The sequence below is a fragment of the Phascolarctos cinereus genome, unplaced genomic scaffold, assembly GCF_003287225.1.
Source record: "Phascolarctos cinereus isolate Bilbo 61053 unplaced genomic scaffold, phaCin_HiC Scaffold_1;HRSCAF=81, whole genome shotgun sequence".
Taxonomy (NCBI): Eukaryota; Metazoa; Chordata; class Mammalia; order Diprotodontia; family Phascolarctidae; genus Phascolarctos; species Phascolarctos cinereus.
Genome location: NW_027555514.1, coordinates 241,922,125 through 241,945,821, shown reverse-complemented (window position 1 = coordinate 241,945,821; position 23,697 = coordinate 241,922,125). Strand labels below are relative to the sequence as shown.

The 23,697-nt window shown below is 39.7% G+C and overlaps 1 long non-coding RNA gene across 1 annotated transcript; it reads right to left on the bottom strand.

Moving 5' to 3' along the window:
• Positions 1-7,213: 7,213 nt before the first annotated feature.
• On the bottom strand, positions 7,214-23,322 carry LOC110195915 (uncharacterized). The gene is made up of 4 exons (XR_002321052.2): positions 23,241-23,322; positions 22,786-22,899; positions 16,978-17,073; positions 7,214-7,621 (listed from the first exon to the last, which is right to left on the bottom strand). It is a non-coding gene; the product is annotated as an uncharacterized LOC110195915 (long non-coding RNA).
• Between the last annotated feature and the right edge of the window lie 375 nt (positions 23,323-23,697).

Below are 23,697 nucleotides of genomic sequence, written 5' to 3'. Positions count from 1 at the left end.
CAATCTTGCTGTCTTTCACCCTAGTCTGACCATATTTGGAGTACTATGCCTAGTCCTGAATGCCAAATTTTAGAAACTGTATTGACAAGCTGGACAGACAAAAATAGGGAAAAGATCTACAGCCAAGTCATATAAATATTGATAGAAGAAACTAGAGATGTTTGGCTTAGGTGAAGAGAGGACTTGGGGGAAAACCAAGGGAAACATTTAAAAATGAAAAAATGAACAGACATATTGGAAAGGCATGGTATCCAAGAAGAAAAAGAAATATGTTTTTACGGGCAGGGAAGGAAAAGATATTCTCCAGCCTTCACATGTGGATAATATGGTGGGATACAGGTGCTTGTAGCCCAGCAGTGATATAATGACTGCGGTGACCACAGTTCTTTGTTGATCAGCCAATGAAGTTTCGGTACGTCCTGTTGTGTGAAGCTACATGATTTGTGGGTGGATGGCAGAAGGAGAAGTAATAGATATCTACAAATATTTGAAGAAAAGAATTTATTCTTATTACATTTGTCCCCAAAGAGATGAACTCTAGGACCAATGGGAGAAAGTTAGAGGTAAAGCAAATGTAGTCTTTCAAACCTATCCTTTTCGACAATCACCACCATAGTTCTGGTCCTCATTACCCACAAGATTAGATTTTTACACTCTGATTTCTTCCTTCTAGTCTGTCTTCACTTCAATCTGTCCAGCATGATGCCCCCAGACTAATGTTCTTATTTGCTTTTGAAGCTTCAATGTCTTCCCATTCTCTAAAAAGTAAGGTTCACATGTGTAACCAGACATAAAGACTTTTTGCAATATGCCCTCAACCTAAAAGTCCAATCTTTTTGTTCTTTCTGTCCTCATGATCCCTCTATTGTGGCTAGGCTGGTCACTGTCTACTTGGATTAGATCTAAGTCTGTATCTTTGATTGTGCCATATCCCACCTAGAATTGCCTTTCCCTTCCTCTTTGTCTAGTCAAATTCTACTCATCCCTCAAGGCTCAATTCAAATCTTATCTTTTATGAATTACAGCATATAGATTGAAAAGGACTTCTTCAGACACCATTGTTTAACTTGTACCTAAAAAAAAAAAAAGAATCCTATCTACAACATACTCAACACATAGTTGTCTGTTTCCATTATTCTAGAATTCAGTATGCATCCCTAAACTTCTCATTGGACACTAATATCATGGAACTACAGCCTGAATGGCACCTCAGAAATCATCCAATCAGACCCCTTCATTTTACAATAGAGTAAACAGATGTTCAGGGAAGTTAACCAACTTGCCCACCATCAGAGAGGTAAGCAACAGAGTAGGAATTGAACCCAGGCCTTTTTCTAGCTATAGATTTATTATTCTTTATCCTATACCATACTACCATATTCAGCACATTCTATTATTTTTTTATTTTGGTGTATACATTTCTCATCTTGACAATTAGATCATAAGCTTGAGGACAGGGATATCTTTTATATATATATTTTAATTCCTATGCTTTGACTGACACAGAAATTTCAATTTGCATGAAGTACTATGTATAAATTATAAAGCAAATAATAAATTTTAGCTGTTATTGTTCACATAACAGTTGTTCAATAAAAATTAATTGATTAATTAACGATGAATGATGAAATATAGTGAAGCCACTTATGTGTCTATGGTTTAATTTTCACAGTTGTAAAAAGCGAGGGCAAGCTATAGCATAGCCTCACTATAATACAGCTTTTGTTATCCATGCCAAAGGCCTGCTCCATTGGTGAAAACACATTATTACTAGGTCCCTTTAGTACATCAGTAGCTAAACCTATTAGGCTGGGCCAAAAACCTACCCACCACATGCTGAATTCTACCTGATAACTCACAATGTCTCCATAACTTTTCACAGTGAAATCAGGAAATTCTCTGTTAAAATTATATTACTGTTATCCAGAGACTGACTTTCTCTTTCTAGATTCTCACCATTAGATCATTTGGAAAGACTGTTGAATTTAGAGTTAAAGAAGACTTTTGAGATTATGTGGGTCAGTGCTTTCATTTGATAGATCCAGGAACTGAGGCATGGAGAAGTTAAATTACTTGCCCAAGTTCCCACACCTGGTCATCAAACCCAGGTCCTCTGACTCCAAATCTAATGATTTTTCTACCATGTCATACTGCCCCTCGATCCATTCCCTCACAAGCAGGCTAATGGATTATTTGATGGCTATGGGTTTGGGGGCAATGGCAGAATTCAGAGCTCACTGCACTGATAATACCTGAACAGCTTTTGTGCCTCCATGTCCTGTACATGACGGATAGAAATCTCTCTCTAATTAAGCAGAAAGTCTAATAACCTAGACTTGATGATTTTTATAATTGAAGCAAATGTTCAGTCAATTATCTATCGGAGAGCTTAATATTAGGTAATATTATTCGACAGTCCAGGAACAGCATGAATGTTTCCATGCCTATAAAAAGAAAGACACATTGAAAGGGAAATGCTAGTTCCCTTTTATTTTGAACAGGTACACTTCTGTCCTTTAAATAGAAAAGGGTTTTTATGGATTTCTTTGTGACTAGCAAACTAAATAGCTCTATTCTTATAAGCATCACAGTCCTTAGTGTCACTCAGCTTTGCCCAGCTTAATGACTTGATAGAAATGAAAAACAGTTACATCCCAGTACCTTTAATACATAGATTCCTGCCAAATACCTCTTGCCTTCATCTTTTCCAGATTACTCATTTTATCCTAATGACATTTTGTCTGTACTTCCCTCGTCTGGGAGCAGGCTGGGTTACTAGAGCCGATAATGGGTAATGGGTTGTTTCATCATAAGAAGTACCTGAAAGTCCTAGCCTCATAAAGACCTCCCATTACATAGAAGCATTTATGAAAATATATGAGAGGACAGAACTGCCACATCTCAAGGGAATTCCAGCGTGAAATCTAGCAGTTGGGAAGAGCTTGTGGGCTTCTGGCTATGACTTCTGTGTAGAAAAAGAAAAAAAAATCTGTGTACACAGCTCAGTGAGTTGTCAATGGCCAACGGCCATGTTGGGAATTGCAGTGGAGCTCAGCAGGATTACTAAAATTAGTAACCACTTCTGTCCATTCCTCACCAGACCTGTAGCTTTTTTTTTAACTGACCTTTTAAAATCCTATATCATCAGACCGAATACAGAACTGATAACTTAGAAAAAATATTCCCCTTTCATAGTCTTTTCAAGAGCTGTCAAATGATTTGTCCAAGTTGACAGAAATATCTTTTTCCTATCTTGTTATGTGCTAACAAGGAGATAGTAAATTAGAATTAAGCACCGAGGGTGTATGGAGAACTATGCTAGGTACTAAAAATAATATAAAGCTGCTTTCTTTTTCTTTTTAGGGAAAATTATATTCTGAACCTAATAAACACTGAATGAAATGGCATATATATGTGTGTGTTTATATGTACATATATATACATATACACATATATATATATATATATATATATATATATAAAGAAAAAGGGGATTGTAAATGAATCTATAGGTCTCTGTTGATGCAAGTTGATTTTCTTTGTTTTACGTATATGTATATATAAATATATGTATACGTATAAATTGTGTGTGTATATGTATGTGCGCGCACACACACACACACACACACACACACTCACACAAGCTGTCCTGGTTGTGCTTCTTTCTGGTTTTCCTACTGTTTGCACCTTCCAGAGTTTAGTGTGGTATCTTATATATTTTGTTCTTGTTCTTAAGTCATCTCACTTATGTCCCACTCTTTGTGACCCCATTTGAGGTTTTCTTGGCAAAGATACTAGAGAGGTTTGCCATTTCCTTCTCCAGATGAGGAACTGAGGCAAACAGGGTTAAGTGACTTGCCCAGGGTCACACACATAGTAAGTGTCTGAGACCAGATTTGAACTCATGAAGATTCGTCTTCCTGACTCCAGGCCCAGAACTTATCCACTGTGAATGCTTATTGACTTGACTTTATTTGAATCTTCCCTATAATAGTAATTTATAAAAAGATGCCTCAACAACCCTCTATTGTTTCTTTTCTTTTTGCTATACTATCCTTTCTTATTTTTCTATTCTCTTCCACTGAGAGAAAGAAAGGGAGAGAGGGATGGAAGTAGGGCAGGAGAAAGAAAGAAAGGAAAGAAGGAAGGATGGAGGGAGGAGGGGAGAAGGGGAGGAGAGGAAGAAGGAAGAAAGGAAGAAAGAAGAAGGAAGAAAGAAAAAGAGAAAGAAAGAAGAGAAGAAAGAGAAAGAAAGAAAGAAAGAAAGAAGAAGAAAGAAAGAAGAAGAAAGAAAGAAAGAAAGAAAGAAAGAAAGAAGAAAGAAAGAAAGAGGAAGAAAGAAAGAAAGGAGAAAGAAAGAAAGAAAGAAAGAAAGAAAGAAAGAAAGAAAGAAAGAAAGAAAGAAAAATAAAAGAAATGAAAGACAGGAGGGAGGAAAGAAGGAAAACAAAGACTTTGTCACAAAAATACAGTGTAGCAAAAATAATTCCCACATTTATTGTGTCCAAAATTATATGTCATTTTGCTTATTGAATCCACTACCTTTTTGTCAAGAGGTGAGTAACATGCTTCAAAGGGTATTAAATTTTAATAAACAGAATTCCCACCTACATGAAGTTTACAGTTCAGTAGAGGGAAAAGACACTAGCAGAAGTAATTGTAAAATAAAATATCACATGATAAGTGCAGTAGCAAGATAAAGACAAAAAGTCAATGAGTCCGGAAGGAGAAGGTAGAGTAGAATGCAAGCACCTTGAAGGGAAGACCATTCACTTTGGTCTCTGTATTCCTAGCACCTAACACAGCACCTGTCACATAATTCCTTAATTGATGTGGTATACTTTTTCTAACTAAACTGAGAAAGCAGCATAGTAGATAGGGTTCTGGACTTGGAATCTGGAAAACCTGAGTGTGAATCCTGCTTCACCTATGTGACCCTGACCAAGCCTTAGTTTCTTCACCTGTAAAATGAGGGATTTGGATTGAGTGACCTCTAAGGTCCCTTCTGTCTCTAATTCTATGATCTTAACATTATTTTCAACAAGATTGTGGAGGTTTGAGAAAAAAACAAAAACACAGTATGTGGAGGAGGATAAAAGGAAATAAAAGTTAAAAAGGTATGATGGTGCCAGATTCTAAAGGCCTTGAATGTCAGGTGGATGTTCTTTAATTGTTTAGAAATAGATAACTATTGAAGATTTTTTAGACAACCAGATTTAGATGTAAAAAATATTTTTGTAAACAGCAGGAAAAATGGCTTTGTGCTCATTTTCCTTTTATTATTTACTTCATATGTGTATGTCTGTTCAATTGGAGGCCACATGGGCATGGTGGATAGAATGGTGGGCTTGCAGTTAGATCATCTGGGATTGAATTCCACCTAAGAAGACATTGAGAACTATGTGATCGTGGGTAAGTCTCCACAGCTTCACAAAGTCCAGGTTTTCTCACTTCTAAAAGGGGACACATAAACTATCTATTTTCTTATGAGGACAGTGCTTTACTAAATTTAAAGCATTATATGGAGGTATAAGGGACAATGATGTAGAAGGGGTTGGGAAGCTGACTTCTGGAAAGGCATGATAATGTGTAATTTAAGTTTCTGCTCCCTGATTTGGGGCAGATGTCGGTTTTCTAGAGCTGGTTCCAGTCTGCTAGCCACCTTTTGAGGAGACAGACTGTGGATTGGCTGGGTGGTCACCACCAGGGTATATTCAAAAGGTGTTAGTCAGACAGGGGCAACTCTGTGGGCTCTGGCTCTTACCTTAATAGAGAGATAGAGCATCCATGAAGAAGGTGATTTCAATCAATCAGTCCACAAGCATTTACTGAGTACTTTGTATGTGCTACATACTGCACTGAAGCCAAAGATACAAAGAAGAGCAAAAACAATCCCTGCCCTCAAGGAACTTCCATTCTAATAATGAAGATAACATGTAAATAAATAGATGTGTATAAGATATTTACAAAATGGATGGTAATCTGAGAGAGGAAGGCACTAGAAGCTGAGCAGACCAGGAAATGCCTCCTATAGAAGGGACCAGGACATGAGGTTATTCCCCAAGTAAACCAGGGACTCTAAAAGGCAGAATTGAGGAGGGAAGGTATTCCAGGCATGAAGGAGAGAGTGTGTGAGGAACAGTAAGCAACCCAGAATAGCTGGATTGTGGAGTGCATAGAGGGGAGTAAAGGGTGAGAAGAGTGGGGTGGGACAGTGATACCCTTGTCACCTCTGTGATTCTATGAACAAGAGATTTAGCCTGGAAAAGAGCAGACTTGGAAGCTACATGAAAGTGACTTTCCAGTGTTTAAAGTGCTCTCATGTGGAGGAGGGATTAGCTTGTCGTTTGGTCGCAGAAGGTCGGCACTTGTTGTAAAGACACAAATTTAGGTTTTGTGAAAAGAAAGATTTCCTAAAAATTATCCAAAATTGGAATGGACTCCCTTGGGTGGTGATGCGTTCCCTTTCATTGGAAGTCTTTGAGCAGAGACTAGATGATGATTTTCCTGGTATACAACAGAAAAGATTCTTTTTCAGATGTGGGTTAAAATAAATGACCTTGGAGTTCCCCTCCCATTCTGTGATCCCATGAGTTATTATCCTCTCTAACTAGATTCTTGAGAAACTGTGCTTTATACTTCTCTTTACCTCCTCCCAACATCTAGCCATGCTGGAAACATAGTGAACAATAATATGTATTTATTGAACAAATGAGTAATTGTAGGATCACTGGCCTACTTGTAGTCTCTCACATGTTACTGGAATGCAATCCTCCTCACCTCCGTCCTGTAGAAATCCTAGCCTTCTTGAAAGCTTAGTTCAGATATCACTTCTTACATGAGTTCTTTCTCTATTCCCCGTGGCCATTAAGACTTTCCTTCTCTGGAATTACCTTACGTTTACCTTTTATAGATAGTAGACAGAGTTGCTGAGCCCAGTGGACTGGGATGATATGCCCTCTTCTTTTCCCCTCTGCTTAGGGGCTCATTTCACCTCTGGACTTACGCATGAAGACTAGATTGACACTTAGGACTGTCTGACCACCTGAAAAGGATCAAGTTCTTTTTCTCACATTCTGTGGCTCTTTCCATCCTAACCCAAGGGCCTTGGGTAAATTTACTTAAAGTTCTGGTTTGGGCTCATTTCTAGTATCTCACCAATGTGGGGAGTAGAAAGGTAGTAATTGTACAATGTAAATTAGGTATAGGGCAGATATTTATTTGCACAAAACAGATGTTCAACATGCACAAAACTCAGAAATATGCACTGATAGAAAAACACGAACAGCAGTAACTTAAAACTGTTATTATGTATAACTCTTATTACATATAAGTACTCTCCTGGGAGGTCAAGACTCAAGAAATAGGACATGAAGCAGCTTGAAAGACTGCTGCTGAATTGTGATTTCACATTTCACCTTTACTCTGCAGTATCCAAATATATCCCTCCAGGTCAACGTCTTCTGTTGAGGTAGGCCAGTGATAGGGCTCATTCTTTTACTGGTCATCGTGTCTGATGTGTAAGCTCCTGCTTCCACTCAGTCTCACTGGGATGTTCTCAAACTCATGAGATTGCATCCGAGGATGCAATGTGTCCATCTCAAGACTGCTGTTTGGTCACCTATACTCAGAGAAGGAAATACAACATGGAAAAAGCAACCAGTGACTCAGGCCCAGGCTCAGCTTGCCTAGGCAAGCATTGGCACTAGTTAGCATGTGAAAGCAATTCACTCTTTCTGCCAAAGTGCAGAAGTCCACCTCTCTCCCACCTCTCACTGGAAGCCCCACAATGAAATGAGAAGTCAAAGGAAAAAGGAAGTTAGAAGGTTTGAGGTCCTTTTTAAAATCCAGACTGTATTTCACCCTTTCTGGCTTAATGCCTAGTAGTTTCTCCCCCTCATCACCCGTCCCAGAAGAGTACCAAGAAACCACCCTGGATTTGTGACTAGCCCTTTTAATGGTTCAGTCTCATATTTTCCCAGAAGTTGCCAGGGGATGGAGTCTATACACCATATGGGATAGTTCCTGCAGGTCCACCCTGTCCATGAGATACAGACCTCATTACACACATGTTTTGTATAGACATATGTATACCTATTGTGTTCCCTTTTTTACCCTCTACTGACAAAACGGAAGATCCCCAAGGGTCTTGTATCCTCAGCTCCTAGCAGAGTGCTTAGCAAACAGTAAGTGCCTAATAAATGCTTGTTGACTGATTGTAAGGAACTTACTTTATTAACCATAAAGACCCATAAAATTTGAGTTATTATTGAAAAAATGCTTACTGATTAATTGGGAGCTGGAATGGACCTGTGATCTTTTACTCCAATTATCTCATTTTATAAATAAGGAAACTGAAGCCCAGAAAAATATATGACTTGCCCAGTGTTGCCTAGGTAACAAGAGGCACGGACCAGGACTCAACATCCAGCTCCCCTGACTCTGACACTAGTCCTTCCCCTTGCACTAACCAGAAGGAATGAATAAGCGGTGATTTAGCTTTGGAGACTGAGGTTCCCAGTGGGAACAGACTATTGTCTGTTTGGGTCAGTGCTATAGCAGCTGCTCTTGAGATTATTTCAAGCTCTGTATCCCCTAAACTGGACAAGAATGATTGAGATTCAATTAACCCAATTTCTTTATTTCAAGAATATTCTCATTCTCTGGCCAGAAATTTACTTTCTTCCACTTTTTAATTCAAATAATATAATCTTCTTACACTGAGAACAGACTTTTTTGGCAGGAGAGGGAGACAACAGTTGTCTCTACTTCTCCACTGTCAGACTTTTTTTTTTTTTGCAACATCTGAGATAAACACTTGGTCGGCCATTTTCTTTCTTCTTAGTGCAATTAGAACAGTGACATTCAACTGGCTGGTGCCTTAGAAACTGCCATATCAGGAGCCCTTGCTCTCACCTTGTCACAGAGGTCAGCATGCAAGAGTAGAATAACCAAGGATTAAAAGAAAAAACTTATTTTAAAGTCCACCAAGAAGGTTCGTAGCAGCTGAAGGCCAGCAAGCCAAATGACTTGTCACAGAACAGCTATGCTGTAGCTATATACCTTTTGGATTCTGTATAGTACCTGTGGTTTCCTAGGTAGAGGATACTCTCTCTTACCAACAAGACTGGACACTGCTCTGCAATTTGGAGGCTTGAAAAGCTGCCTAGGGCACTAAGAGATCAAATGACTTACCCAGGTTCATAAAATCAGTATGTTATCAGACACAGGAGATGAATCCAGTCACTTTCTTTACAGTCACTATAGACATTAGTCATGGGTCCATATTGCACCATATCACCTTGACCCCTGACCCATAAATAGTAGATTGTTTGGCTGATGTCTTAAAAGTGTCTTCATTTAACAAAGTTCCTTTGATGGCTTTCGTTCCTTCGCATGGCTAACACTGAAGGATTAATTTTTTAAAGTGTTTTAGTATCCACAGAAGGAAGGGAAGGTGGAAATAACTATTTTGGAAAATTGTCATTTTTTTTGTTTGTTTCGTAGTTGAAGGGGGATGCTACTCAACTCTGGAATTTATTCCTACTCTGTATTTGGTAAGAGGAGTTAAGTAATCATAATGATGCAAATTGTATCTCATGTTCCCCACTCCACCATTTTCCGACCAGGAAGGAAACACAAACTCAATAACATAATACTTATTTGAGATAGCAACAAAGTAATAATTGGGTAACAGAGTTATTTGCACTTCCCTCTAACAGAATCGGGCACAATCTTTACGTGTTCAGAAGGCATCACAACTAATTCCCATTCAATTCCCTAACATATTTGGGGAAGGACGTAGAGATCTCCATGATTCTCATACCCAGTGGTAAAAAAGCGAGGTCTTATTTCCACTAGCCACATGGAAAGAAATCTATGGGAGGGTGGGCATTCTTTCTCTCTGCTTCCTGTAGCCCTCCCTGTTACAGGGTAACTAGATGATGAAATGGATAGAGCTCCAGACTTGGAATTAGGAAGACCTGCTTTCAAATCCTGCTGAGCTGCTTAATAGCAGTGTGACCTCAGACAAGTCATTTAATTTCTCTGTGCTTTAGTTTCCTCTTCTGTAAAATGAGTAGGAGTGGGCTCAAAAGCCTTTAAGGTTTTTTTCCAGGTCTATATCTATGATTACTATAAGATGTGCTAAAGCCTTGGTTCTCGGGTCATCAGGATTCTTCTGGGATTCCTATGTTTGAGGTATGAAGCCTTGACCAAAATGCTCTTCTGTATTCCCACTTTTAAGCTTAAGTTTCTCTTTATATCAACTGAGAAAATCTCTTCCCTCCACCTCGGCCCAGCCTTTCTTTGTTAAGTAGCCTGTCTATTCCCTAGTCTTTCCCTGTCTTTCTGTCTGGGACCTGCTTTCTAACTTCCCCCTTCTCTAAATCCCTACCTTCCTCCCTCTCCATATCAAACCTGACATTCTAGGCTAAAAACTTCCCTGCCTGTGACTTCAGGTGGGTGGGAAACTAATTAGACCTACTAGAATGTGAGCATGTCCTTTCCATAAAACTGTTGAAGCAGCCTTCATACCCACATGGCCATGACCTCCCAGTTGATCCCGACTCCCAAGCTGAGTGAGCCATACTGAAGCACGACCCCAGTAGAATTAGATCATCATGGACTTCTTACTCCTGTGGCCTACAGCTATAGGTAACATCCTTGGTAACATTCCTTGCCAACATCATTGGTTGTATTACTTCTTTCTCCCTTCTCAGTTTCACTATAGACATTAGTCATGGGTCCAGTATGAAAGCATCGAAAGGCTGCCCTAGCTTATAGGTATCAGTCCTGGCTCCATTGTGAAGAGGTCATCAGGTTGCCCTACTAGCTACCTTTGTTATCCCTGCCTTCTTCAGTGAAGGACTTTCAGTTAGTGCCTACCCTTAACCACCCCAAATAAAAGAGCCCATTGCTTTCAGTAATGACTGGATTGAATATTTGGAAGGGTTGACGTGTGGAAGAAGAATTTTAGACCCATTTTGTTGGTCCCCTAAGGGTAGAACCAGAAGCAGTGCGTGGAGGTTGCCAAGAGACAAAATGAAGCTTGCTGTCAGGAAAAAACTTCTCAATAATTATTGCTGTCCCAAAGTGGAATGGATGCCTTAAGAGTTGGTGGGCTCTTCCTCCTTGGAAGTCTTCAAGCAGAGGCCAATAGACACTTGTCGTTCAGGCATATTCCTCTGGTGCATGGGTTGAACCAGATGGCCAGGAAGTGTCCTCCAGCTCACAAAATTATGGACTCTAGGATTCTTTGAATTTCTTTTAGTACAATTTGGAACAAACAATTGAAGGTTACGCCCAACAGGAAAACAATGGCAGTGATACTCTGATAAGATACTCTGATAAAAGGAGAGCACAGTACTATTATGTTATTATTTTTCAGTTCTTTTTAAATAGATTTTGACCTGGGGCAGCTAGGTGGTACAGTGGATAGAGCACTGGCCCCGAAGTCAGGAGGACCTGAGTTCAAATCCAGCCTCAGACCAAACATTTGACACTTACTAGTGTGACCCTGGGCAAGTCACTTAACCCCAATTGCCTAAAAAAACCCAAAATAAATATATTTTGACCAGATACATGAGCTCATGGATTTAAGGACTTCTCAGTCTTTTCCCAGTGTAGAATGTTGAATGAGATAGCATACCCAAAGTACTTTGCAAAACTTAAAGCATTTTATAAATGCTAGCTATTATTGCTGCTGCTGCTTTCTCTGTGATTTAAGGTCTTAAACGGAAGCCTGAGGCACTGAGAAGTTGTGACTTCCCCAGGGTCATACAGCCAATTTGTATCAGAAGCTAAACCTGAACCCAGGTCTTCCTAACTCTGAAGCCATCTTCCTATTCACTATACCATACTTTCTCTTTTTCCTTTTAACAAATAATATGCAAACACACAAAGGACCTATGATTTCTGTCATCATATAAGATAATAACCAATAAGATAATAGTCCTTTCTGATTTAGTAGATAAATATCATGCCTGATAGGAGCAGTTAGGTGGCACAGAGTGCCAGTACTGGAGTCAGGAACATGTGAGTTCAAATCCAGCCTCAGATACTAGCTGTATGATAGCATAGTATAGATAGACTACCAGGCCTAGAGTCAGGAAAACTCATCTTCCTGAGTTCAAAGCCAGCCTCACACACTTACTAGCTGTGTCATGCTGATCAAGTCATTTAAGCCTGTTTGTCTCAGTTTCCTAATCTGTAAAATGAACTGGAGAAGGAAATGCCAAACTACTCCAGTATCTTTGCCAAGAAAACCCCAAATGGGGTCATGAAGAGTCAGATGCGACTGAAAACGACTGAACAACAAAATAAAAGCACCTACCTCCTAAGGATTACCATGAAAATCAAATTGGGTAATAATTATAAAGTGCTTAGCACAACACCTGGCACATAGTAAGTGTTAGTTAATTGTTAGTTGTCATCACCATCATTATTACTACTGAAACGTAGAGATTTTAAGTGACTAGCCCAGGGTTACACAGCTGCAAAGCATCAGAGGCAGGATTTAAGCCTAGGTTTTTCTGACTCCAAGGGCAGCATTTTATCCACTGTGCCAAGATACCTCTATTTTATTTTCTAAATAATAAAAGGGGAGAGCAACTGAGGTAAGCTGTATAGGCCTTGCTTTAGACATGAGAGGGAAAAAATGTTCAAGCCCTTGTTTGCACATTTATTTGGGCCTAATTTTTTTGCTTGTAACTCAAAGAGACCCTTAGGTGATAAATGAATGACTTGGGTCTTTGAAATTCACCAACACCATCATGGGCAAACACTGCCAATTGGGCAAATCTGAACTAGAGTCTGAAATCTGAGCACATTAAGTCTTGGGATGGAAGAGGCAGTAACAGACAGAGCTCTGCATTAGTGATGACAGGAAGTAGGAAATAGATGAACTTATGCATATAGAAAGCCCACTGCCATCATTTTCCTGTTGGATATAACCTTCATCTGTCTGTTCCCAAACTGTACAGGATGAGACAGTTTTTGCAGAAAAAGACCTAGTGATAAGACTCAGATCCAGGCTCCTTTGCGTTTTGTCAATGGCTTGGTTGCCCATTTCTCAGGCAATGACACGTTCCTTGAGAGACTGTTGCTCTTAGAATACCTTCACAATCCTCTGCTTGCAGTTTAACTAGGAAACCTACAATTTCAACTAGCTAATGACTATAGGTTAAGAAACTGGGATCTCTGACTAAATGCCTTAATAAAAGAAAATGGTGCCATCCTAAATATAGGCTTCATTCTTTGTTCTTCTTGTCAAAGAGTTACAATAGCAGGAATAATTTGAATCGCTGCTGTCAAGAAATTTCCTTGCCCTGCTATGTACTTTGTGCAGCTTGTCAGCCCTTTCTAGTGGTGCCACTTTTATCCAGAGAACTTTGCAGCTCTCGTCTTCTTTAAACAAACACAAATTCCGATTTTTCAATGGTTGGTATTTGTGGCCTTGTAATATCTATGATTAAAGACAATTCTATGAGATAAATGAGCACTTCCCCCTATACTACCAACATTTGGGCTTCTTTAAAACTGTAGAATAAAGTGTTAAAATGATGCTGTTTGTTTGATGTTTTTTAAACTCTTGAGTGCTAATTGTCTGATTCCTAATTTCTCACAAGTAGTATTCTCATCTTGTCTCTGATAAACCTCTTGCCTCAGTGGGATTGTTGCTGTTGTTATTTGTCCTTCATTCTTGACGAAGACCATAACATCAGCAAGGTAATGACATGACTTGCAAGTGAATTGAATTTAAGGGAGGAAGGGCTTTACAACCAGCCTCATTTTCTCCTCCAGAGCCATCTGGGTTCAGTGGCAAGATACACATCAGGACAACTGGAGATTCCCACTCCCCCACCCCCCAATAGGAACTGGAATAGGGAATGGCCCTGTGATTTTACTCGTATAGAGAGTTCTGAAACTCCCTCTATCAATGAAGTTTGGCATATTCCTTGAAATATATTTTTAGAGGGATGTCTAAAGCACTGGCAGGTTAAGTAATTTGCTCAGGGTCACACAGCTAGTATGTATCAGAAGTAAGACTTTAATCTATGTCTTCCTGGATCTGAGGCCAGCTTTCCATCCATTTTGCAATTGCCTCTGATACTGAAAATTAGATTTTCTTATTCTTATTAGCCAGACAATATCTGATAGAAGTACAAAGGAAGAAAAAATCCCTACTCACAATGTGATGAAGCCAATGGGTAAAAAAAAAAAAAAGATGGAAGATTAGATAACGAGAAGGAATGATCAGAGAAGAAATGATCCCAGAGAAGGTAGGAGGGGATGTCCCTTAGAGAAAGGCCATCACTTCTGAGTTGGATCAAAGAAAGAGAGAAAAGAGGATATTATGAAGGGGGTTGATGTGCAGAACTGAAAAAAGGAAGAAGCATACAACAGATGACCTTTATTTTCTTGGTCAAGAGTAGGACAAGGTCCTTGACTGAGGGTGAAGGTGAGGAGGGAATGTGGATCCATCATTTTGTATATGAGAAAACACAGGCACAGAGAGGTTGTTATTTGCAAAGGAAGAGGGAAAGGGGAATGATAACTAGTAAGTATCTGAGGTAAGATTTTTTTAAATACAAGTCTTAAAGCCTCCAAGTTAAGCATTCTATCCACTCTGTCATATGTAAAATGGGACTAGTAATAGTTTCACTGCCAGAGCTATAGCATCCTTAAACCTGATGGACCTTTATTTATATCTACCTTCACAACTCCTTATTAGGACATCTCCTCCCTCCCTTTACCTCCAGTAACCTTAGGATATTCCCAAGCCAAATTTCCTTTCCTCAGTTGGAAGCATTTTTCATGGCATGCCATCCAGTTCCAATGCTGCCTTGAGCATTGCTTTTTTCCTTTTTCTCATCCCAAATATTCTTCTGTGACATGCTTCTTTCAATATTTCCCTACAGTATTCCCAGAATCCATTTAGGGCTAAGCAACATTATAAAGCAGATGAAGTCTGTCATCCCTCCTGCCCTAATTTCCTTCCATTTTCAGGCACCTGGCACACCATGAGTTCTCCATTTCCATCTATAAAAAAATCACTTTCAACTATTGGCTGTAAAGAAAAATGCCTATATTAATATTCACACAAAGATATATAAGCCTGCTAAATATGTAATGAGGTCTGTTTGGAGGCTTTAATTTTAACAGAAGTAAATCTCTTGATCCAAAGAAATGAAGCTATAATGGTGGAATTCAATCATAGAAAGGCAGGTGAGAATCTTTTCAAATGGGGTGGGGTGGGGCGATGGGATGATATCCAGACAAATTCCTATTCTTTCTAATGTTCAAGACTAATGCTGTTACCATGATGCTAAACACTTTCTTTCCCTGGGAAACCCATTCATCTCATTCAGAGTAATAGGCAGATTTGCTTCCATTCATAGACCTAGTGGAAAAAGCATTGGACCTTGAATCAAGAGAGATCTGGATTTGAATCCTGCCTCTGGCACTAACCATGTGCCCCTAGCAAATCATGTAACTTCTGTAGATTTCTGCATCTCCAAAATTGGGATAACTCCTCTAATATTTTCCTAACAGAGTCATTGTGAGGGTGAAATGAAGCAATGAGAATAATTTGCCTCGCATGAATGTCAGTTCTCTTTCTTATTTCATTATTATTGCTAGGAAGGTAAAGGACTGATTTGCTGCTGTTTCCCATTTAGCTTTGGGAAGCATGAAAAGCAACATGGCAGAGCAGATAGAGAGCTAGTTTATATAAGAGCAGGAAGATCTGAGCTCTTCTTTCCTCTGTCACATCTTGGCTATGTGATCCTGGACAAGTCAATTAACTTCTCAGTGTTCTAGACATGATAAGTCACAGAGAAGGTGCTGATCTGCATTGGTAGAGGGAGTTTCCTCACCTGGGAGCTCCCTATGTCAATTAAATAACAGATCTAGCTGTTTTTTTTTTTAAAGAATCATAACATGAGCTCAAATTTAACCCAGTGTACTTCTGTATAGGATATGTCAGTAATTACAGGGCACTTTCTCTCTAAATGAGCTTATAATTATGTATAGGAATGTGTCCTTCATTAGCTCAATGCGCTATCTTTTTCCAATCATTTACTTATATTTGTAATGGGCTTAAAAGCAGTATTTCCTCTTCCCTGCCCTCACTTTCCTCATGCATAAATCATATCCTTTGTGTAAGACTTTGCAGCCCACACAATGCTGTCTTGTCTTTGAGTAATTGCATCTGGAAGGTTGCCAGTCATTATCTTCTTAAAATGATGGCAAATTCCTCTCTCCTATTTATGGACAGATGACAATTAAATTGCCATCAGTCTTGACACAGGGAGAATATCCTTTAACAATGAGTCAGCAGCCATTTTTTGTTTACATTTCATATAATTACTTATGAGGGAAATTGTCTTCATAATGACAGATTTAAACAGCAAAAGAGATGTCTGAATTCTTTTTTTCAGAACCAGGGGTGAGACGAGGTGACATTCTATGACAAGTAAATGAAACATCTGTTATAGAGAGTGAGATATCTGTTATAAACGAGTGTTTATATAATTTATTATTGGATTTATTTCAATGTAGTGAGAGCTGGACAATTCTATTCTTGTTTTAAATAAAGAAATAAGAAACCTTCTCATAGCCCTTCTCCCACTATGCTACCAGAAAGCTCGGTAATAATAGTTGGCACCTATATAGAGCTTTAAGGTTTACCAAGAAATTTACATACTTACCTCATTTGAGCATCACAGTCAACAACTCTGTGAGTTATTCACAATTATGTCTGTTTTATAAATGAAGAAACTGAGGCACAGAGAAGCTGAGACTTGGTCCTGTTCACAGCAACAGTAAGAACTGGAGGAAGGATTTGAATCCAAGTGTTTATGACTCTATCTCCTACCCCTCCCTGAGCCCCCCCTGCCCTCCTCCTGCCCAATGCTGCCTCTCCAACTGGGTTTTAATCAGCCAGAGCTTACAACAAGGTATCCTGACACTGACCTAGTCATGGAAGATATCATTTTCCAGAGAAGGATTGTAGCAGGATTGCTTGGCAGCCAGGCTTCGCGTTACCTACCAAAAGGAGCAAAAGGAAGACTGACAGACAAACAGAGAGAGACAGAGATAGAGACAGATACAGAGACAGAACACAATGTATCATTTAGTGGAATGTGATGGGAGAGATCTGAGTTCAAATCCCATTTCTGGCACTTAGTGCTAGCTAGGGCACTAAGCTATGTAACGATGGGCACTGGTACCTGAATCTAACCAAGCCTCAGTTTCCTCATCTGAAAATTGTGTTAAATTATGCCTGTAGTACCACCCTTACAAGATTGTTGTGAAGATCCAGTGATGTTTTTAAAAAGGGCAAATCAGGCATACAAACGGCCTTAAGGTGACTGGCTATTTCAGGAATATCCTGATGTTGTGACCATATGAAAGGACAATGCACAAAAACAAGGAAGAGCCCAGGTTAACACTAAATTGCTTAATGTGGTTTTCGTATGAACTGAGCTAAATGGCCCATTGTGTGTTTAATCACAGAGCGATCAGTCCTTTCCCCAACAGCTAAGCTTGGCTTTATTTTTGTTAACTGACTACATACATTTCTGTGACTAGCCTAAATCCAGCCAATAATGTTGTTTGGTTGTTTCAGTACTATCTGACTCTTCTTGACCTCATTTGGAGTTTTCTTGCCAAAGATACTGGAGTGGTTTGCTATTTCCTTCTCTGGCTCATTTTACAGATGGGGAAACTGAGGCAAACAAGGTGGAGTGACTTCTGGGGATTTTCTTGCCAAAGATACCAGAGTGGTTTGCCATTTCCTTCTCCGGCTCATTTTACAGATAGGAAACTGAGGCAAACAAGTATCAGTGACTTGATCAGGGTCACACAGCTAATAAGTGTCTGAATCTTCCTGACTCCAGGCTAGGTACTCTGTCCACTGTGATACCTAGCTGACCTGGCATAGCCACCTCCAAATAACAATAGCTGGCATTTGTATAGTACTTTAGGTGCATTTTGTATACATCATTTCATTTGAGCCTCATAATAATCCTATGAGGTATTATATGAGATAATAATTCTATATTTATAATACATGTAATAAATACATACATACATACATATATGTACACACACATATGTGTGTACATATATGTATATATATTATATGAGGTAAGGCAAGCAGTATTATTCCCATTTTACAGATTTGGAAATAGAGGCTAACAGCACATATGGTTTATAACAGCTTTATGAGATAAGCAGTATTCGTGTGCCCCTTCACAGATGTGGAAACTGAGACACAGAGCTGACTCAAACTTTCGGTCACCTACCTGATTACAAATACAGAGCTGTTTTCATTACACCACAGCTGCTCCTCCTTTAGCATTTCACATTCATGCAGCATTTCCAGGTTTCAAAGGGAATTCCTTATAATAGGTCTGTGGTGCCTACAGAGCCATAATGAGGAATTTTTGTACCTGAGATGAGCACCAAAAACTATTCTTTTTTTTTTTTAACTTTTTTTGTTTTGTTTTTTATTTTGGAGGCAATGGAGGGGGAGGGGTGCGGTTAAGTGACTTGCCCAGCGTCACACAGCTAGCTAGTAAGTGTCTGAAGCTGGATTTGAAGTCAGGTCCTCCTGACTCCTGGACAGGTGCTCTATCCACTGCGCCACTAAGCTTCCCCCTCCATAGGTTATTCATATGGTGAGTAGTGCAAAGGGTGAGGCTACACTGTTCTATGGCAGGAAGACAAAGATCCTGGGTTATTAGAACAGAGCTGCTTCTGGGGAGGCCACTACATGGGGCATGGGGAGCTGACCGTTTCTTACCTTCTACTAGTACCCCATTTACCTCTAACAGTTTGTCCCATTTAGATTTTGCAAAGCAGAACCCTGAAGGGTCAAAGGTAGACACTGAAATGTAAAGGGGAAAGCCCTTTGAGATGCAGAAGGAGCATCTCCCTCCTATAAAGGGTCTCAAGTTTGACTAGCACAATTCAATATGAGAGGCATCAACAATGAACTTGCATCTGAGGTAAGCTCCATATTCATACCCTCTATTTCCCCTAGCTCTACATGGTCAATGACCCCAACTGGAGTCTGCTAAGTGTAACTTCCTAAATTGTGACTGATCACCGGAAAGAGGGAGGTTCTTACTTAGGAAACTTATTTTGAACCAAGAATGATTATTAAAGAGGAGAGGTAAGACCTTCCCTCCTTCCTGCCTGGACATGACAAATCTCAGAGTCAAAGTTCTAAGGAAGTTAAAACAGAGAGACTTCTGCCAGTCCAGGATAATGGTCCTTGTCTTGCTTGAAAAAGCCCAATAATGCTCCTGATAAAAAGAACACTCTACCAATTCAGCTAAAGATAGCACAGTGCCAACCAGAAAAGCCAGTGACTGAAGTCACTATATGTCAGAAGCAGGGCTTTGAATCCAGATCCTCCTGAATTCTAGGCCAGATCTCTATCCATTACACCACACTGCCTCTCAATGTGCATATGTATATACACATATGCATACACATATGCATACCTATATATAATATGAAAAATCCAAAAAGATCAACCATGGCCACCACATTAATTGGTTAATTAACATAAAAAACTAAACCATTTAATGATATAAACTCTGAAAGAAACCTTCATTGACTCAGATCTTTTTATAGTACTGGTACATTTTCATTTTTCTAAAGAAATCTTTGTCTATTTCTGTATGCACTTCCATGACCTGGCTAAACTGGGAATGTCCCAGATGAAGGCAGATGGCCTTTGTCTTTGGAAAGGATCTCAGTACAAACTTTGGGGCAATTTCCCTACTAAACCAGCTTTTCAGAAAGCTGTCTCCAGCCAAACAATCCATTTAAAGGTCAATGTAAATGCTAACATTATTAAGCAATGGCTGCTTTAAAAAATCCCATCTGTATGTGAACTCCCCCTCTCTCTTCTTCCCAGCAAAGGCTCTGGGCTTTCTCTCATTTTTCAGAATGGGTATTTCTTAACTCACTGCCTCAGCAGTCTTTCATTGTCAGCTTACCCTTGGAATTCGAGTTCTTTTAATTTCTTAATTACTGCTCTGTAGAAATTGAAGGGGAATAGGAGGCTCCTTTAAAATAAATGACAGCCTCTGAAACAAGTTCCTGTCTGTCTGTGCTAATACTACTGACTCCATTCAGGGAATTCCCCAGTTCCTTTTGCAAAGCCTAAATAAAGGGTGTGGAAGAATGTAATATGTGGAATAGCATGCTCCTGGCTCTTCAGTGTTAGGAATAGAGGAGGGGAGCCATGGCTTCACTGAGTTGTCCTAGACTTACATCACCTACCCACATTTTTGGATAGGTTGAAGGCCTTTGGCCCCTCCTAGACTTATATCACCTACCCACATGCTTGGATAGGATGAAGGCCTTTGGCCCCTCCTAGACTTATATCACCTACCCACATGCTTGGATGGGATGAAGGCCTTTGGCCCCTCCTAGACTTATATCACCTACCCACATGCTTGGATAGGATGAAAGCCTTTGGCTCCTCCTAGACTTATATCACCTACCTATACTCTTGGATAGGAAGAAGTCTAAACAATGTAACTAAATCAAGTTAGGTCAGCAAATACCCATTGATCCTCTACTCTAATGCCTATTGATCTTCTTACTGTGTGTAAGAGATGGCATCACTGGTTTATGTATTACGGTGATAGTGACTAGCTAATTAAGCATAAATGACCTTTCCAACTGGGATTTGTGGACTGAAAAAGCCCAGATAACTCTTGTATAATAGGAAAGATAACACTAACCACCAAGAAGATGGTAGTGGTGAATAGGGAGTGCTTTTCAGGTATGCTAAACAGGCTGGGCAAAATCAGAAGGGAGAGGTCAAATGGGAACTTGTAAACTGCCCACCTTACTTCTTTTTGTTCATATTGTAAAAGTCAAATTAGAAGAGGAGAGAAAAAGAATTCAGAAACAAGGAAATGTCTTCCACCAAGGCAAGTGAAGAGGACAGTTGGAGGAAAACAGCTACAGTTTCTAACCACTGGGAAGCATAATGATAAAACAATTCGTTTAAAAAAGATCTGAGGGTTTAAGTGGACTACAAGCTTAGCATCAGACTTCAAGAACCAGCATTGCAAAGTTGTAGTCAAAAAACTAATGCAACCTTGGGTATTAATAGAAGAACAGCTTCTAGGAAGAGGGAAATGAAAGTCCCATGGTAATCTAACCATATCAAACCTCATCTGGAATATTTTTTATTCAGTTCTAAGGACATGGATAGGCTAGAAAGTATCCAGAAGAAAACTGTGATGGTGAAGGGCCTTGAGGCCATGTCACAGGATGATAGGTTGGCAGAAGTAGGAATGCTTAAAATGGAAAAGGCTCAGAGGAGACACGAGATTATCTGTCTTCAGGTATCTAAAGTATCAGCATTTGGAGGCAGAAGTAGACTGGTCTGTTGGCCCTAGAAGGCCAAACCAGGTAGAAGTTGCAAAGAGTGGCTTCTTTTCAGCCTATTATTACTGAGGGTCTAGAAACTAAAATCTGAAATGGTTGGGCAAAAAGGAAGAGAAAAAAGAAATTCTTATCAAAGAGAGAAAGACTTGGAAAGTGTTCAACATGGAAGCACTGAAAAGTGGCCAGAAACTACCAGACGGTAGAGACTTCTCTGCAAGGTCATCTTACGAAGATGTCCTTGTCACTAACATAATAGATATTCTTTTATCAGAGCTTTTACCTCTGTTACTTAAAATGAAAGATTATTACTTGTGCATTGCCTAATTTTGCTTTTTTAAGCACTTCTATGAAGCATATTTTAAATTGTAAATAATGTAGAATATGTTTAAGAAAAATGGATGTCACACAAAAATTTTCTAACTGTTAAGAGGTATATGGAATCAACTGCCTTGAGATGTGGAATATTCCTCCATTTTGAATATGTTTTAATGCTGAATCTAATGTTGCCTTTTCAATTTACAGAAACTGAAGCTAAGGAACCTTTCCCAAGATCATTCGTGCACATAGCATAGCTAAGTTTCAAACCTGGGTCCTTTTGACTCTACCCAATGATAAAAGGGCTATGTGTTTTGGATAAAATGTCAGGAATACCTGAGTCAGGAAGACCTGAGTTCAAATCTAGCCTCAACCACTAAGTAGCTGTGTGGCCTATGACAAGTCATTTAACATTTGTTTGCCTCTATTTCTTCAACTGTAAAATGGGAAATGGGATAATATTTTTAAAAACACTTAGTACATAATAAGCATTATATAAATGCTTAGTCCCTCCCCTCTTCCACCCTTCCTCATTCACAACATACTTCCTCTTCTTGAAAACAGGACTTTCTCAAAAAGTTCAAACCACAGAGTCATAGATCCAGAGCTTGAAGGGACTTCAGGAGTCATTCTAGTCCAACTTCTTTATTTTTTCAAAAAAAAATTATTGACATGTTCTGTTTTTACATCATAAACATTTACAAATTACTCCCACTCTGTGAGAGATCTCTTGTAACAAAGTAAAACAATTAAGTAAAACTAACAATAAGATGACTTCTTTTGAAAATTGCATGCAACATTCTATTACTGTAGCAACCCCTCACTTCTATAATTTTTTAATGAACATAAATCTATTTACTCTCCCTCCTACCTTAGGCAGCTGGGTGGCACAGTGGATGGACCTCTGGACCTGGACTCTGGAAAACCAGAGTTCAAATCCAGCCTCAGACACTTACTAGCTGTGTGACCCCAGGCAAGTCACTTAACCTTTGTTTGTCTCAGTTTTCTCAACTGTAAAATGGGGATGATAATAATAGCACCTACCTTGCAGGGTTGTTGTAAGAATCAAATGAGATAACATTTGTAAAATGCTGAGGACAGTATCTGGTACATAGCAGGCTTATTCTTTTCCTTCCTTCCATCGTTCCCTCCCCATCACTGGAAATAAAAGAAAAAAAAATCAAATTATTTATAACAAACATGATAAGGACACTGAGGCCCAGGTTTGTAAAATGAGTTGCCTAATATTGCATATGTAGTAAATGGCAAAATTCGAACCAAGGCCCTGACTCCACGTCCTGTGTACTTTCCACTGGGCCATGCTGTTCTTGGTACCATCGCCCCGTTAGTGTGGATGAGCTTATCAAATTGGCTGGGAATGGGACAGGGGGCTGAGGAAGGAGAGGGCTGAGAAGGCATGGCACACAGAGATGTGGCATTTGTCAGAGAAGTCAGGGGTCTTCAGCTCAGCTGCTGGCACTATGGAAGCAGTCCCACACCTGGTCCGTTAAGGCCGGAGAGCACCCTGCCAATGGCAGCCCAGCTGGGAAGATGACAGCGGTGGCAGCTGCCCCCTCGGCGGTGTCATGATGAATGACTGGCAGTTGGCTCCTCACCTGCTGGTTCCAGTCTGTGCTGCTGGCCCCCCCATCTCACCCCTCAGACAGCTGGCTTCCCTCCCAGCACACCAGGTGACAGCGAATTGCCTCTGGCAGTAGGTAGCTGTCCTGGCCCTCTTTATTGCTCTCTCTTCAGCTGTTTTCTTTCCTTCCTGCTGGGTCCCTGTCACCTATTCTTTCAGTATATGGGTTTCTGCAGCCGGTATGACTCTGGAGCTTTAGGATATTGGCTCAAATCTGGTTTGTGTGGCCATTATTGCTCCCAGGAAAAACCCAATTCCTTCCAGGTGCCATTTTTTTCTGTTCTTAAGAGGCAGGCAAGCCCGTCTACAGGGTA